Here is a 15468-nt window from a genome sequence, read left to right on the forward strand (position 1 = left end):
TTCCACTTTGCATCAGTCCATCTTAGATGATCTCGGGCCCGGCGAAGCCGGCGGCTTTTCTGGCTGTTGTTGTAATTGGGTTTGGCTTTGCATAGTAGAGTTTTAACTTGCACTTACAGATGTAGCGACCAACTGTAGTTACTGAGAGTGGTTTTATGAAGTGTTCCTGAGCCCATGTGGTGATATCCTTTACACACTGGTGTCGGTTTTTGATGCAGAACCGCCTGAGGGATCAACGGTCCGTAATATCATTGCTTACATGCAGTGATTTCGCCAGATTCTCTGTACCTTTTGATGATTTTACGGACTGTAGATGGTAAAATCCCTAAATTCCTTGCAATAGTACGTTGAGAAATGTTGTCCTAAAACTGTTAACAATTTGCTTACAAAGTGGTGACCCATCCTTATTTGTGAATTACTGAGCATTTCATGGAAGCTGCTTTTATACCCAATCATGGCACCCACCTGTTCCCAATTAGCCTGCACACCTGTGGGATGTTCCAAATAAGTGTTTGATGAGCATTCATCAACTTTATCAGTATTTATTGCCACCTTTCTCAACTTCTTTGTCACGTGTTGCTGGCATCAAATTCTAAAGTTAATAATTATTTGCCAAAAAAAAAAAAAGTTTATCAGTTTGAACATCAAATATGTTATCTTTGTGGCATATTCAACTGATTTTTGGTTGAAAATGATTTGCAAATCATTGTATTCCGATTATATTTACATCTAACACAATTTCCCAACTCATGGAAACAGGGTTTGTACATGGTTTCCCTGCCGAGCTCTATACAGCACAAACACAAGACAACGGCAAATGATTTGCAGGTTATAACTATTGGTTTGCAAATAATAGCTTTTGGACTAATTAGGTGAAGTTGCATAATTTCCCACGGCACACAAGACAATATCTCACGGCACACTAGTGCACGGGGCACAGTGGTTGAAAAACACTTGTGTAGATCACAAGGAAGTGTTGTAAATGTTGTGAAAAAAATCGTAATATCACATGTTTATAAATAATTTAATGTTTTTGTGCGGCCCATCAGCAAGTGCGTAATGGAAGCATAGTGGTCCTCGGACCGGTTGCTGGGGACCACTGATGTAATGTGTTTAACGGCTTAGTGTTCCAACAACCTGTGATTGTTGGGGATAATATTCAGCTTGTTAGCTTTCAAAAGAACCCAAAGCCATGCCTACACTGAAAACATTTTAATGACAACTTTACATTTAATTTCGTAGGCATTTTAGCAGTTTTTTTGTCAGGTACAATATATTAAAGGGGAACATTATCACCAGACCTATGTAAGCGTCAATATATACCTTGATGGTGCAGAAAAAATACCATATATTTTTTTAACCGATTTCCGAACTCTAAATGGGTGAATTTTGGCGAATTAAACGCCTTTCTGTTTATCGCGCTGGAGGCGATGACGTCAGAATGTGACGTCGCCGTGGTAATACAGCCGCCATTTTCATTTTCAACACATTACAAACACCGGGTCTCAGCTCTGTTATTTTTTGTTTTTTTTTTACTATTTTTTGGAACCTTGGAGACATCATGCCTCGACGGTGTGTTGTCGGAGGGTGTAACAACACTAACAGGGAGGGGTTCATGTTGCACCACTGGCCCGAAGATGCGAAAGTGTCTGCCGCCAGACCCCCATTGAATGTGCTGGAGTGTCTCCACATTTTACCGGCGATGTTAAGGCAGACATGGCACAGAGATGTATGGATAACCTGCAAATGCATTTGCAACGGTAGTCAACGAAATCACAAAGGTGAGTTTTGTTGATGTTGACTGCCAGCTAATCGATGCTAACATGCTGCACTAATCGATGCTAACATGCTATCTACCGGCGGTGCTAAAGCAGACATGGAACAGAGATGTATGGATAACCTGTAGATGCTTTTGCAACTATATTACATTTCTTTCCACCCACATTTAATGCGAAAAAAACACTTACCAATCGACGGATTTAAGTTGCTCCAGTGTCAAAAGATGCGAAAGTCCTGATCGTTTGGTCCGCACATTTTACCGGCGATCCTAACGCAGCTATTCGGCCATGCTATGGCTATGAATAGCGTCAATAGCTATTCGCCCAATAGCTTCAGTTTCTTCTTCAATACGTTCATACTCCAACCATATGTTTCAGTGTAACCGGTTCGAGTCTGCGTTGTGTAGTTGCTTCGAAGACAAGAGGACTCTGTGGTTGCCTTTAGCCGAAACAGGTGGCGTATTTATTTTTACCTGTATGAAATATACAGGAAACAGTGCGGCAGCGTTAACACAGGACTCAGCAGCAAACCAGTTTCCTCACGCATGTCTCAGGAACGAGTGAGGACTCAACGTCACTTCCGGAAGAAGGTAGGATTTCAAAATAAAATGACAAATTCTCCCAAAACGAACTATTTCCTAAAAAACTGACAAAATAAAAGTGACAATGGATATTGTAGAGAAATCTAATAAAACGTGAGGGATTTTTGGTGGAATGCATACAATATAAGTTATATACCTGCTACATTCACCCCTCCTGAATTACACCAAAATCTTGAGCAGCTGACTGGACATTACCAGTAACACTGGGCCATACGCACGGGTTTACATTGAGATCTAATCTTCATATTCAACTTGAGAGCTACCTGACATACAGGTTTAGAGAAATCAAAGGGTTGGGCAAGCCCTAGTCCCTCCCAGAATCGTCTGGTGCCGTGTACACCAAACTACCCGGCCCACTTTACTCTTAAATCACACTTGCAAGGATACACATTAAGTACCATCTTACAGTGGCAAAGTGCAAAACAAAATACAAACAACAACACAATAGAAACAATATCCCAGAAAAAAAGAAAAACATAGTACAACTCTTCAGAACAGAATAGGGCAAGAAGGCACTCTGATTACTAACCAGATGAGTTTAAGAACCCCCCATGATAATCGGTACCTGAGCCATTGTCTCTACTAGGCGGCTGACCTTCTTAACAACCCTGCCAGCACGTGTTCTAAACACACTGCCTTTATGTGTGGATGACCGGCTTACTCGACCCCGTCCCCCAACTGGTAACATTGTGTCAAGGATAACAGTTGGGACATGGCCTGTGGCAACCCCTGACACTGTGTCTGCTGTGTCAACTGCTCGCAATGTGACTGGTTGAAACGATCGGATACTGCTGGCATCAATCACTGAAACTGAATTTGGTGTGACTGACTGTTCTATCTCTGTATCAGAAGAGTCTCGCTCCATATCAGACTGGGCAGCATCATTAGACATTTCGTCACTGGGTTGATGACTGGCGGATTCTTCAGCCCCGCTCAATACCCATGCACTCGTCCTATCCTCCGAACTCTCCCCCTCCAAAGAGTTGATGAGATCCTCCATTTGACACTCGTCCTCTGAATCATCAGGACTGTCCTCAGTTAATGAAGTGTCTCCATCAGCAGACTCCATGGGCAGAAAGCTGATGTCCAGGATAAGGTTACGATGTACCACCTTTGTTTTTCCTTTGTCATCTTCCAACTTGTAGACATGAGTCTGCGGGTTGCTGTCCATGACAGTGTAGACTGTTGGTTCCCACTTGTCTGCAAGTTTCTTCTTTCCCTTTTCGCCTTTGTTGGCGAGGAGTACTCGGTCTCCCACATTCAGGTAAGTCCCCTTGACCTTCCGATTGTAACCTCTGGCTTGCTTGTCTTGTTCTTTGATAGCATGCCTTTGAGCGATACTGGCCGCTTCATGGAGGTAAGACATAAGAGATGTTACATAGCCGTTATAATCAACGACCACCGAGTCATGTAGGACCTGTTTGAACATCACATCAACGGGGAGCCTCGGAACCCGCCCAAACATGAGATGAAATGGTGCGTATCCAGTTGTTTCATGCACCGTTGCATTATATGCAAATGTCAGGGTTTGGATTTGCTGGGGCCACTTAGCTTTCTCTTTCAGTGGCAACAAACGCAACATATTCCCAAGAGTCCTGTTAAATCTCTCGGTCCCTCCGTTCCCCGTGGGGTGGTAGGCTGTAGTGTGCGACTTGGAGACTCCTGATAGTTTAAGCAGTTCCGCAATGAGCTCACTCTCAAAGTTGGCTCCTTGATCTGTGTGGATGCGCCTTGGAAACCCGTATACACAGAAGACGTTATCCCATAACTTTTTGGCAACCTGCTTTGCCTGTTGGTTTGCACAGGGAAAGGCATGGGCCAACTTAGTGAAGTGATCCGTCAGGACAAGAACGTCCACTGAACGCTGCTTGCTATCCTCTGCACTCCAGAAATCCAAGCACACAAGTTCCATTGGAGCCGAGGTCCTGATACTCTCAAGTGGAGCTCTGGCGGAAGGCTCTGGTGTCTTGGCCAGGATGCACCGCTGACAACACTTGACGTAGTCCTTAATTTGATGCTCCATTCTAGGCCAAAAGAAGCGTTGTCTTGCCAGGTGAATCGTTCTTGCCTGCCCTTGATGTCCGGCCAAGTCATGCACACCGCGCAAGGCCTTTTCTATCAGGCTCTTGGGCAACACAAACTGATGCCTCTTCTGTTTGCTCATGGAATCTCTGGCGACTCTGTAGAGCACCCCATCAATAACTTTAAGCCCCTCCCACTGTCTGATAAGGACTAGGGCGCTCGTGTCCAGACCGTCCTTCTCTCGCCTTGAGGGCCTCCTCTGCCGATTGATAAATGGCATGACTCTAGAGATGCTTGGGTCAAGCTCTTGACTTTTCTGGAGCTCTTCCACGGAAAAGACAGGTAGCAGGTCGTGTCCCGGTGAAACAAGGTTATGAATGGACTGAACCATTTCTGTCGCTCTGGACTCTGCAGCTGTACCCCAGTGGTCGTGAGAATCAAGAACAGCCTTCACAATGTCGCCATCCAGAGATGGGGGGCAACGGGATTGAGTCGCACCTCGTTTCGTCCTCTTCGTCTGGTGACACTGGACTTTTAAACGGAAGATATCCTGCACTCCATGTTCTTCAAATCCATCAGATTCGGCAAGCAGATTGCTGTAGGACTCTGAGACAAGTCTATTCCCAATGGTCTTAGCAAACGGGTCCCTGCTGAGAGCGTCAGCCACTTTGTTCTTGGTTCCTGCGATGTGCTTCAGACTAAATGTGTAAGGAGCAAGCTTTGCAACCCATCGTTGTTCGCAGGCATCGAGTTTGGGTTTGGTCATTATGTACGTGAGTGGATTGTTGTCGGTCCATACTGTGAAGGAATTACCCTTCAGCCAATGGCTGAATTTGTCACACACACTCCACTTCAGCGCCAAAAACTCGAGCCGATGAGCTGGATAATTTTTTTGAGAACTGCTTAGGGTCTTACTTGCAAATGCTATGGGCCGTGCTTTACTTTCACCAGCCGGTACTTGTGACAATACTGCACCGAGCCCGTCCAAGGAAGCATCCGTCGACAGAATCAGGGGACGTGAGAAGTCGGGATGTGCGAGGACCACACAGTCCAGCAAACTCTCTTTAAGACTGACAAAGGCGACGTCACACTCTGGAGTCCAGTCATCAGGTTGGAGTTTCCTGAATGTTCCTGCCTTACCATTTATTTTTTTTCCTTCCTCTTCTCTTTTGACCAGCAGTCAGAGCAAAAAGTGGTTTGGCAAAGGAAGAGCAGTTGGGGATGAATGCTGGTAGAAGAACACCATGCCCAAAAAGGATTTGATCCTTCGCACTGAAGGTGTACAGCCGTCATCCTCCATGAGATTAGACCTTGACATATTGGATATGACCTCCACCTTCGCAGGGTCCACGGCCACTCCGCTTCCATCTACGATGTGACCCAGAAACTTGACTGACGATCGCAACAGGTGACATTTTTTGGGACTTAACTTCAGGTTGTGCTGTCGCAGGCGCTGGAATACCACCTCCAGTCTCTGTAGGGCCTCCTCTTCAGTCGCTGCAAATACGAGCAAGTCATCTAGATAACATAACAGGCTACTGAAATTCAGATCCCCAAATATACACAACATCATGCGCATGAAAGAGGCCGGACTATTGCACAGTCCTTGCGGCATCCTGTTATACTCATGCAGGCCTAGCGGTGTGGTAAAGGCTGTGTATTTTTTGTCCTCTTCAGCCATGGGGATGTTGTAGAAGCCGGACGTTAAGTCCATGGTACTGAAGTAGGTATTCCCTCCCAAGGAAGCCAAGCAATCCGACTGGTGTGGAAGGGGATGGGCGTCCTTGAGTGTTCTCGCATTCAGCCAGCGGAAATCGGTGCAAATCCTCAAGTTTCCATCCTTTTTCCATACCATCACTAACGGTGAGGCATAGTCACTCACAGACTTCCAAATTATCCCTTGCTCCTCCATCTCTGTCAAGACTTGACGTAACTTGTGGTAGTGAGCGGGAGGTCTCTCCGGTAAGGAAGGCGGAATGGCCGATCATCGGTAAATCGAATGCGGTGGACAAAGCTCTTCGCTTCACCACAGTCCATTTCGTGCTTGGAGAAGACATCGTTGTAACATTCGAGCAGCCGCACTAACTTTTCCTTTCCTGAGTAGCTAGTCTGACAGTGCTCTATGTCAAGTTTGCCAAGACCAACATCTTGTAGTCTCTGTTTGAGATCTGAAGGACTGATTGGAGTGTGGTGCTTGCCTAGTAAAGTTTTGTCAATTTGACAAGAGCCTTGGAGGAGTTCAAAATCTTCCACAGCTAAGCAAGGGGACACATCTGCAAGCTTACAGTTTCTCTTCAGTGTAACTGGTCTATCAGACAAGTTGGTGACCTTCATGGGGACCCACCTATCACCCCACAGAGGTGTCACAACACGGCCAATCATGATGTTACGTGGCATGGACCTGGATGAGGTCGGCTCAACCAGCACAGTGCTTCCTGGTGATATAGCCGTATCGTTAGGCAACTTGCCCCAGACGAGGTGGTCTTGCATCGCTAAAAGAGTTACTGACTGCTTGAGCTTGACAGTGCCTATCTTTTCTGGTAACTCCTCACCCCTCCAACGAGATGTATTCGCCATGAGGTCCAAGAATTGTTCACCCTCTGGGGATGACAAGGGACTGCAAACAGAGATAAGACGCCAGTAATCATCACTTGCCTTCAACTGGTGCATGAGAAACTTGATCACATTTGTACCGATGATGAGATCATCTCGCTGGCCTGCCACCACCAGAACTGGAACGATACAGCTAATCCCATACACCTTCAGTTCGACATCATACATACACTTCGGTTTAGTGAGTTTTCCTCCACACCCAATTAAAACCACTGCCTGTGTCATCGGTCTTGGTCCTAACAAGATTTTTTCACTCAGCATCTTTCCTTCTGCTTCTTCACTGAAAGTACAGGCCATAGAACCTGAATCAAGCATTCCTTGCATCTGGAACATATTATTCACATTGACTGAAGTGTAAAATAGTTCATCATATGGCTCAACTCTATGCGTGTTCTGTGCTATTATCTTCACACCAGCCGGTGCTACACTGCACACTTCCAAATAGCACTGTTCTAATTTACTGTCACTTTTGAGGGATTGATTGTCCTCACCCACACGTCCCCCCTCCCAATGCGGGTCAGTTAGTTTAAACCTTGCTGCTCCTGAGGTGGATGTCTAATGTGATCCTCCCGCACGGGAGTGTAGTTTGGACATTCTCTCTTGAAATGGCCAGGGTTAAAGCAAGACAAACACAAGTGGTCCCGCCTGCAGTGCACTAGAGTGGTGTGTTCCACAGACTTGCACACCTTGCAGGGTTTTCTCTGTGACTGGTCAAACGGGCGCTGTCTGTACATTGGCTGATTTTTCAGAGCCAGCGCCTGGCTGTTCTGGGCGAGTGTGCGGTCAAGCAGGCCAATCAGAGTCTTTAGACAATTATCATCAACCTGAGGAGTAAAGTTGGCACTCACTTCGGTCTGGACAGGAGGCAACTCTGGGTAGCTATGTGTAGACACTTCCTCAGACACAGGTGTTTGGATATGAGCGGCCACATGTTTTACTGGTGCAAGACAGTTTGTTCTGGCGTTCAGCTGTTCTCACATGTCAATGTGATAGCGGTCAACGTGCTCCTGTATTTCACCAGCAGTCCATTTATCTGGCGCTTTGAACCGCAGTACTGCAGCAAGGAAGGGATCTGGACAATATTTGACAAACATCATTGTTACCTCTCGACGGGGATCATCAATATGTCGCCCCTGCCTGCTCAAGCCCTCCTCGGCTGCATTCAATGTATTCGACTGGGTTCTCTCCTGCTAGAGGCACAGTGCTATAAAAGTCTGCAAGAGGCATACTGGAACATGACACACCACTAAAATGCTGTTTCAGTAAGTCAGTAATAACTTTTGGGTTCTCATGAGGCATCAGTGATGGATTGCTACGGAGTGTTATCTTTACAATGTCTCTAGCTTTTCCCATTAATCTAGACAACATCTCCTGATGTTGCTATTCTAGACGTATGTTCCTTTTTCTCAAGTATGTGTCCATGAGTTCTTCCCATTCATGTACCGAGAGCTTGTCGGACCCATCCCCTCTGTACACAGGAGGCTCTCTCACATCGGACTGCATGACTAATTTCACACCAGTCAGGTTAAGCGTGGAGTCAACGAGCGACTGGCCTGCACCTGAGTTCTGAACTCGTGCTTGAGTCCCCTCAATCGTCTGACTCTCTCCCTGTTACTGAGCTGATATAGATTGTCCTACTTGCTGGGCGATGTGTGTGATGAGGTCACTCAAAGCTGGGTCACTCCTGTCTGGGATGGTTGAAAGAGAAAAAGTCGGTCCATGGGTAATGGGCGTGTGAACAGGTAGACAGGTGGGAGTAAAAGCTGGGGAAGCTACATTGCCTGGGGCATTAACTGAATGGGTGGAGCTGAGAGCTGGTGATCCCACAACACCTGCACTTGGGACTGAAGATTCAGACAGCCGCGCCCCCCTCCCAAAACCAGCAACGTGAGAATTAAACATATGTGCCCCCCTCCCAAAACCAGAAATTGGAGTATTAAACAGCTGTGCCCCCCTCCCGAAACCAGAATCAACAGTTCGGACAGATGTCCCATTGACAAAATTGGATTCCATCTTTTCTTATCAAAATAGTTTGGTTAATGTCAACAAAAGGAAAACAAATATATAAATAACCATTGAATTACATAAACAAATGGAAAGTGCTTTTTTTTTTCTTCTTATCTTTCACTTGACACTTCTTTCCTTTTTTTTTTCACAAAAAAATTATTTTTTAACTTTCCATTCTTTGTAAATAAAGATAAATAATACCAAATCTCCCTTTTTACTGGGACAAAGTCACTTCAATGAAACCCTCTTTAAGAAACTTTAATTTGTTGTTGTTGTTGTTGTTCTGACTGACGTTCAACAACCTCCGGTGATCAAACTGGTGTTGATCCACGATGTCATCCGGGTCACGGCACCAATGTAACCGGTTCGAGTCTGCGTTGTGTAGTTGCTTCGAAGACAAGAGGACTCTGTGGTTGCCTTTAGCCGAAACAGGTGGCGTATTTATTTTTACCTGTATGAAATATACAGGAAACAGTGCGGCAGCGTTAACACAGGACTCAGCAGCAAACCAGTTTCCTCACGCATGTCTCAGCAACGAGTGAGGACTCAACGTCACTTCCGGAAGAAGGTAGGATTTCAAAATAAAATGACAAATTCTCCCAAAACGAACTATTTCCTAAAAAACTGACAAAATAAAAGTGACAATGGATATTGTAGAGAAATCAAATAAAACGTGAGGGATTTTTGGTGGAATGCATACAATATAAGTTATATACCTGCTACATCAGTACATGCGTAATCTGTTGAATCGCTTAAGTCGCTGAAATCCGAGTTTGAATCCGAGCTAATGTCGCTATATCTTGCTGTGGTATTCCCATTGTTGGCAGCACTGTGTGACGTCACAGGGAAATGGCCAGTGTCTTCGCAGAGTGCGAAAATAAGGCACTTTAAAGCTTTATTTAGGGATATTCCGAGACCGGTAACATTTTGAAAAAAACTTAAAAAAATACAACAAGCCACTAGAAACTGATTTCTATTGTTTTTAACCCTTTTGAAATTGTGATAATGTTCCCCTTTAAGATATTTTCATATCCGTTACTCCATTACTGCACTTGAATTTGTAAAGTTGTTTTGATTACTACTTTGATATTTCTATCAACTGCTACTAATAATGCTGAATGAGCATTTCTATACAGTACTGCTTATCCTTCCCTGAAAAGTGATTAAAAAGGGCAACTAAAACAGTGGAAAAGACAACAAAGCAATAGTATCCCGGGGTGTTGACTGATTTATATCAGCTGGTACATAGACACTGACCTGCAGGGAGAGCTTATCTTGGCTTGTGCTCAATCTCCTCTTCATTCTGATCCCACAGCTGTAGGGTCTAGACTGGTTGGGAGGAACAGAGGTAGAGTAGCTGGCTGTGTGAATAAATGGAGCGAATAACAGGTGAACAGATGAAAGAAAGATGTAATGTGAGATGCACTGATTTTTTCGGGAGAACGTCTAAAAGAGAAGTGACAGAGTGGGGGGACACCAAGGAGAATAGGGCGGTCTGAAGGGGAAGAGACTCCCTCTGCAGAGTAATAAGGGCATGATCAGCAGATGGTTGGGCAGGTGGAGAAAAGGGGACTGCTGGAGCAATGGAGAAGATAAAGCAGAAATCAGGTACAAAGAGGCGGGATGCAGAACAGAAGTATGGAGATTGGCCAGTGTGTAAAAAAAAGAAAATGAAAGATGAAGGGAAAAAAGACGGGGAAAAGTCGAACGGCAGATGTTGAAGGAGGAGAGGATGAGGTATTGTTCTCTGAAAAGGGCCTAACATGATCTCTGAGGGATGTCATGATGTCAGCAATGTCAATATTTTCTAATTTACATCCATAACATGGGCGTTGTTAGTCCTATTTTAATTGTAATCCTGAATAATTTAGTGTGAATTAATCACAATTTTTTGTGGCCATCATATGTTTACCAAAGATTAATAAAACTTTATTCCGGTTCCATTTTCAATCATTTCGATTTTGTATGTGTTGGTTGTGTAATTCTTATACATGGCCAGAAAGTTCCATCCATTTTCTACAGCTTATTCCCTTCGAGATCACGGGGGTCATTGGAGCCTATCTCCGCTACGATCGGGCAGAAGGCGGGCTAAACCCTGGACAAGTCACCACCTCATTGCAGGGCCAACACAGATAGACAGACAACATTCACACTCACATTCACACAACCGGGCCAACTTAGTGTTGCAAATCAACCTATCCCCAGGTGCATGTCTTTGAAGGTGGGAGGAAGCCGGAGTACCTGGAGAAAACCCACGCATTCACGAGGAGAACATGCCAACTCCAGCGCAGGATCGAACCCAGGACTTTCGTATTGTGAGGCAGACGCACTAACCCCTGGACCACCGTGCTGCCATTGCCAGAAAGTTGTGAGCGGAAAACTCTTTTGAGCAATGTTCCCAGTAAGGCAATTTGCACACTCCTCCCGTGTCCCAAACTATAAGCCAATCAAAACTCTAAACAACATAAACACATAACAATTCATTATGTACGATTTTGCAATGCAACTCTGTGAGTGACAGGTGACAACAAGCGGCTACAGCAGATAAAACAGTGTTCGCCAACATTGTTCAATCATTGCAACGTCTGTCAATACGCTTTATTGAGCAAAACCGTTTATTGTCGGCCATAACCATAGCAAAAACATTCGTAAAAACGTTATATCTCGCAAAACTGGTCATTTTCTGCTGTACAAACCAGGCCAAAACCAACTCGTTGTCATCTGTCATATCAACAGCAGCCACTCGCTCGCTTTCACTTGCGCCGACACACACAATCATGGCATCTAGCCACCGGTATGTTTATGACCACACAAAAAGTCGGACAACTCCAACACCACACATAAACTGTAAATGCCAGGTCGTTACACTATGACTCCCCAAACAGTTGTGTGCTTATTCTACTATCATTTATTTAGACTGTTAATTTATGGATATTAATCATGAAATGCGGTTACTAGATTACATAAATGGTGATAAAAAATATATATTTTACAGACAGAAAGTCCCAAGAATGTACACTTCATCCAACGCTTACATATCATTGTACAAAATGTGACTGTTTTAAGGGGAACGCAATGTGATGTATGAAAGGGGTAAAAATTATTTCCCACACGCAGACATACAATACTACTAAACAGCTCATGAAAAACAAGCTGTTTTTGTTATTTGTTATTGGGCCAAATTATTTATATTACAAAATAATCTAATGAAAATTACTCTGTCGTTTGATTATAATAATAACAACATATTTAACTTGTCATTTTGTCAGGTTTGGGACAAGTGTGCTCTGATGTGGCCACAGTCTAGTGAGCCGATGGTCCGATCTTCACATATTGTTGCTTTGTTCCTTTTTTCACATCCTGTTGTTTGGACTTCCTTATTTCCTGTTTGCTCTGTCACCATGACTGCATATTGTTTCCACCTGCTACTCTCGGTTCCCGCACACCTGTTTCTACTGATCACTGCCTTATATAAGCCTGCCCCTTTTCGTACTTCCGTCTCGGATCCTAATTTGCTTTCACGCAACAGTTGATGACTTGTTTTCCATACTATTACTCGCTAGCTCTCACGCTACGCTTTATTTTATTCCTAGCTTTCAAGCTAGTTGTTTTGTTTTCCCTTTTTGTGCCTTCGTGCCAAGTGTTTGTGTATCCGTTTGTTTTCTTAGCTTTCCATGCTAGCGCTTTTTGTTTGCCTTTCTGCTTAGCTCCAGGGTTTTTGTTCCCAGCCCTTTTATTAATTTAATAAATCCTTTGTTGCTTACCTTACGCTGTGTTCTTGCCCGACTCATCCAAGGAGGAACAAATCTGGCATCGCCATGCCACACAAGTCTCACACTCAGTGCGCATGTCTGATGGTGCTCAAATGTGCTCCACTGAATGCTCAGGGAATTGTTGTGTTTGCTCACACACATGAAACATTAGAGGGAACATTGCTTGCCAGAGGCTTAACGGTGACAGAGGGGTTAGTGCGTCTGCCTCACAATACGAAGGTCCTGAATAGTCCTGGGTTCTGTGTGGAGTTGGCATGTTCTCCTCGTGAATGCGTGGGTTTTCTCCGCGTACTCCGGCTTCCTCCCACCTCCAAAGACATGCACCTGGGGATAGGTTGATTTGCAACACTAAGTTGGCCCGAGTGTGTGAATGTGAGTGTGAATGTTGTCTGTTTATCTGTGTTGGCCCTGCGATGAGGTGGCGACTTGTCCAGGGTGTACGCCGCCTTCGGCCTGATTGAAGCGGGGATAGGCACTAGCGCCCCCCACGACCCCAAAGGGAAATAGCTGAAGGAAATGGATGGATGGATTGCTTGCAAGTGCAAAAATTTTTGGCCCTCGCACTTCGCACGCTCACATTCAAGGGGCCCAGCCCTACCTCTACCTAAAACTTAGTGATGCCCCTGAGCCATAATATCAAGCCCCATGACATTATATCTGGAGTCACACAGACTATAACACCTTTTTTTTAAAGGGTGGTAATTGTAACTCATCGTTAAAAAAAAAAAAAAAAAAAAAAAAACACAACTTTTAATCCCAGCTCACAAAAAGCATCAACTCACCAGAAGGAGAATGCTTTTATAATGACAACTTTGAATAGAGTTTTTGCCAAGAGCACTCAATAGAGACCAGACGCCTACCAAGCCAACCATTACTGTTGATAAACAGCAGATAATGTCCTGCTGGATTATTTTCAAAAGTAAATATTTTGTAATTTAAGGTACAGCAGCAGAGAACACAGAAAACTGTTGAAATATGGATTTGTTTTAAAGCCTGACCTACTATTCAAGTTGAACTTTTCCAGGGTCTTTGTTTTCTGTCTCAACCAATATGTGGAATCAACGGTACTACAAAGCCGGATAAAAACTTGCTTATTCATTGTCGGGGATCGTCCTGTCTTGTCATGAGCACCTTCACATATAAGGGGTGGGGTTAGAAGCAGATGACCAATAAAAACATAAACAATGAACAGTTTTCATCACTCTGGTAACACAATACATTCTATCAAGTACAAATAATATGAAGCTATTGAACATGAAATTACTGGAGCATAATGAATGAACAAATATACTGTACACATAAACTAGAACTTTATTTTCATGGTGTAATTGATGCTTTTTTGGTGTTATTTTACTTATCCAAATTGCAACCTGGGTTGGTGTCAGGCACCTTTTTGGCGGGCAAAACAAAACACTTCGGGGGGCCAAATTTGGTCCGCAGACCTCGCTTTGGGCACTATTGATCTAATTAGCAATGGACTGGACTCTCACAATATGAACTGTATCTACTCGACATGTGGGGATGCCCACATCTGCGGTCCCTTTCAAAGTATCTTGTTCCCATTGGGTTTAGTTTTGTCTTGCCCTGATGTGGGATCTGTGCCAAAGATGGTGTTGTGGCTTGTGCAGCCCTTTGAGACATTTGTGGTTAAGAGCTATATAAGTAAACTTTGATAGGTTGATTGATTGATTATTGAAGAAATATTAACATGATTTAATTAATTATTTTTATTATTATCATTATTTAACTACTACCTGAATGGCATAATCCTGTAAGAGACTCAAATTCCAAGGTGTGATGTGTTTGTTTTTGTGTGATTGACTCCCAAACGTTCCAGGGTGTATCCCCGACGTTACAATTTTGATCCAGATCTGGATCAGGGGTGCCCGAATCCGTTGCCTTCAATGGCCAAAGTCAAAATGTGCCAATGGTCCACGGGCCAAATTTTTTACATGCAACAGCACCACGAGTGGGAAAATTAGTCTCATACTCCCATTTATGTCAGGCTTTCCCCTGACAGTTTGTCTGTTTAAGTTTTTTCCTCTGCATTTGTCTGTTTCCTCTGTGTTTAGTATTTCCTGTCCTTAGTTCCTGTCTAGCGCTCTTATTTTGTCAGCTTCCTGTTTTGTTCCCTGAGTGCTGTGTTCCTCCTCAGCTGCGGCTGATTGGCACCTGGCCACACCCGTTGCCAATCAGCCCGCTCCTATTTGTACCTGCTTTGTGTTGTGTCAGTTGCTGGATAATTGTATTGTCATTTGTATTGTCGTTACCACATGTCGCTCTTGTCGTCTCGTTTTGTTACAGCTACTACCTGGCGTGCTACATTTTGTCCTTGTCGTAGTAGCGGTAAGCTGCTTCTGTTAGCATTAGCCATTTCCAGTTTTTCCTGTTTGCTACCCGCTAGCTGCCACGCTAAGTCATTTTTTGTTTCTTGCTAGCTTCTATGCTAAAGACCCTTAGTTTGTTATTGCGCCCATGTACGCGATTTTTGTTTGTACCCTTAGTTTGTTCTAGTTCTAGTATTTTAAATTAAAACCATGTTTTCCCATTCAATGCCTGCCTCCTTCTCCGCATCATGGGGTTCATCAACTAATAACTCTGACAATTTATAAAATATGACAGAAGATATTGTCAGGTTCACTAAATAGCAAGTTAGCCTGCATTTTTAGCTTT

Source organism: Nerophis ophidion, linkage group LG05 (genome assembly GCF_033978795.1).
Source record: "Nerophis ophidion isolate RoL-2023_Sa linkage group LG05, RoL_Noph_v1.0, whole genome shotgun sequence".
Classification (NCBI taxonomy): Eukaryota; Metazoa; Chordata; class Actinopteri; order Syngnathiformes; family Syngnathidae; genus Nerophis; species Nerophis ophidion.